Below are 3,538 nucleotides of genomic sequence, written 5' to 3' on the forward strand. Positions count from 1 at the left end.
AAAAGGCAGCTGGGGCTGCTTGCTTTTCTATTTATTTATTTATTTATTTTTGCTGCCTTTATTTTTCCTCCTGATGCAACAGGGGGCCGAGACGTTCCCCCTCCTCCCCAGCGAGCCAGCCCGGCCTCCGGATGCGGGTGGTTTGGGTTCGTTCGTGTCGGCAGAGCTGTCGGTCCCGCCGCGAGCATCGCTGGATGCACGGAGGCAGCGCCGGCGCTGGGCGCTTGCAGCCAGCACTGGTTCGCTGGGCAGTAAATGCTTTTCCTTCTCCGGTTGCGCCTTTTTTCTTCTTTTTTTTTTTTCCTCCTGTTGCAGCTTTTTGTCTCCTGCTGCATCCCAACCCTTTTCTCAGCTGTATTTTTTTTTCCCTCCCCCAACGGGGTTTTCCCTGGAGCCCCCCTGCTCCATATGATCCCCTCCTGGAGCCCGCACCTGAAAATGCACCAGTGCAAAACGCACCGGCGTTTCCATCCCTCCCTCCGCTCCGGCGTGAAACACGCCTCAATCTGCCCCTTTTTCCGCCCTGCCTGCGGATGGGGTTTGCCAAGCCCAGCGCCGCCTCRCGCCAGCGCCTTCCACCCCCGCGCCGGGAGCGGGGGGCACCCGCATACACCCACACCGCAAGGGCGACGGCTTTAAGGTTCGCCTCGGTGGCAGCCAGGTGCCGAGGAAGAGGAGGGAGCGCGATGGCGCCAGGGGGAGGAAGGGGGGGGCAGGATGCAGGGGATGCGGCCGCTGCTGGAGCATCCCGGCGGCGGGCCGGGCAGCCGCGATCCTTCAATCTGGAGCGTCCCTGACCTGCTCACAAAAGCAAGAGGTATTTTTAAAAAGCGGCCGGTCAGCAGAATTGACCTCGGCCTGCGAGAAACCCGCCCCAAAATGGGGGTCCCCCCCCCCCCGGGCCGCGGCAGGACGCTGCGTTTGCGAGGGGACGCGGCCGGTCCGAGGGGATGAGCCGCGTTGCAGCACGCCGACGTTGCAACCTGCTTTTTTTGCAATGGGTGTGTGTGTGTGGGGGGGGGGGGATGAAAAGCCCCCTCCCCTCCCCGCGCCGGGGGCGTTTGCCGCGCCGCTGCTCCGCAGAGGACGCCGCTCGGCCCGGGAGCTCCGCTTCCCCTTTCATTGCCCCCATGCGGATTAATACCCATTTCCAGAAGCTTTTACGGCTTCCTCCCGAACGGCTGCAGCAGCGGGAAGGGGGCGGCGGGGGGGGGGGATATTGGGTTACAGCGGATCCTGGGAGCGAGCGATGGGCCCGGGCGCTCCTAAAGGCGCCTCTTGGCATCCGGCCCCGGCAGGACGGTGGGAAGCAGCCGGGGCGCCCGTTTTGGCCGGGGGGGTGGTGGTGGAGGGTTTGGGGGTGCCCGGCTTCGCCGCGGGCTCGAGCCCCGGGGCGGCTGCCGGCTCGCTCCCGCGGGGCCGCGCACCTCTCCGCCGCCTCGTTACTGTAGAAACGGAACGAGCCCGGGGAGGGAATGCAATCCCCGAGCTAATTAAGGTAATTACAGCTTCACACCAGCTGCTCACGAGGTCCAAGGACCTTCTGCGACTTGTGGCGGAGGCCGGCGGCGCCGCCCGAGAAGCCCCCGCTGCCCGCACGTGCCGGTGGCTCCGGCCCCCGTTAAACTCCAGTTTGCACCAGTTCCCCCCGTCCCCGGCGCAGGGCTCGGGGGACCTGGCTGGAGACGCACCTCGCCRCGGGCATCAGGCCCGGGTGGGTTTCCCCCGCCCGGTCCTAGGGATTTAGCTGGAGCTTGAAGGAGAAAGGACTGTGCCCGGAAACCAGGCGCTCCCGCTCCRCCCGCCGTGTCCCCGTTTGCCCCGCGCTGCTGGCAGCTCCGCCGGCTGGGCTGGGACGCGGAGCCGGGCGCTCGCAGGCAGCCAGCGAGAGCGGGAAGGCACCGGGGAGGGGGGAGGACGGCGGCGAGCCCGCGGCCCGGCCCCCCCTCCCCGGCCCCCAGCGCTCCTGCCCGCCCCCGCCCAGCGCTCCCCCCCGGCCCCCCGGTCCTGCCTGGGGCGAACGGGGCTCGCGAGGGGCCCCCCGAGCTGCTCCCCTCCCGGCGAGGTGCTTTGCCCTGCTCTGCGGCTGGAGCCGAGGCGGAGGGACGGAGCCGAGGCGGAGGGAAAACCCTACTGCGGAGGGACGGCCCTGATACAAAGGGATGTTTGATGCAGAGACAGAGTCAATGCAAAGAGGCAGGTCTGATGCAGAGGGACGGATCCGGTGCAGAGGGATGGATCCGGTGCAGAGGGATGGATCCGGTGCAGAGGGATGGACCCAATGCAGAGGGATGGATCCGGTGCAGAGGGATGGATCCAGTGCAGGGGGCCAGATCCAGTGCAGAGGGATGGATCCAGTGCAGGGGGATGGACCCAATGCAGAGGGATGGATCCGGTGCAGAGGGATGGATCTGGTGCAGAGGGATGGACCCAATGCAGAGGGATGGATCCAATGCAGAGGGATGGATCCAGTGCAGGGGGCCAGATCCAGTGCAGAGGGATGGACCCAATGCAGAGGGATGGATCCAGTGCAGAGGGATGGATCCAGTGCAGGGGGCCAGATCCAGTGCAGAGAGATGGATCCAGTGCGGAGGGATGGATCCGGTGCAGAGGGATGAACCCAATGCAGAAGGATGGACCCAATGCAGAAGGATGGATCCAGTGCAGGGGGACAGATCCAATGCAGAAGGATGGATCCGGTGCAGAGGGATGGATCGGGTGCAGAGGGATGCATCCAGTGCAGAGGGATGGATATGGTGCAGAGGGATGAACCCAACGCACAGGGATGGATCTGGTGCACAGGGATGGATCCAGTGCAGAGGGATGGATCCGGTGCAGAGGGATGGATCTGGTGCAGACGGATGGAGTTACTGCTTAGGGATGCGATTTAAAAGCCTGGCATCAGCCCAGGGCTTTGTCACCCCCCWCCCCACGCAGCTCCGCTGCCACCCCGCAGAGCTGCTCCCGTCTCCCTCGCGGCCGGGCCGGGCTCCGTCCCTCGCCCCCAGCAAAGCCGCCTGCTCCCTCCCGTGCCTCAGTTTCCCCACGTGGCTGGGCGGCAGAGCCCGCTCCCTCGGCCGGCCGCGTGGTGGGGGCCGCAGGCTCGGCCCTCCGGGGCCCGGAGCCGGGAAGGGCCAGAGCGCGGCGGGCGGGTGCAGTGCGAGCCGCCCCCCGGGGCTATTTATACCCGTCGCCGCCGGCTCCTGTGCAGCGGCGGCTCCCGGAGTTATTTTTATCCAGCCGCAAGGAATCGCGGCGGCGAGCGCTCGGGAGGGAGGCGAGGGGCCGCGGGGCGAAGCGCCCCGTCCCCGCACCCCTCCGCCCCCCCCCGCTTCCCGGGGAGGACGAGAGCTCCCCCCGGGTCGGCCGGGTGCCTCGACGGCCTGCTTGCCCCCGAGGGCTGTCGCCCCGCGGCCCCCGCCCTCGCCCAGCGCCCCGCGTGCCCCCGGCTCGCCGCCGTGCGCCCGGGCCGCCGCGTCTCTCCCTCTCTCTAGACACGGAGACACCAGCGGCGCGGCGCTGTCTGCATTTCTAATCG

This window comes from Rhea americana, unplaced genomic scaffold (genome assembly GCF_003343005.1).
Source record: "Rhea americana isolate MKP2758 unplaced genomic scaffold, rheAme1 scaffold_189, whole genome shotgun sequence".
Classification (NCBI taxonomy): Eukaryota; Metazoa; Chordata; class Aves; order Rheiformes; family Rheidae; genus Rhea; species Rhea americana.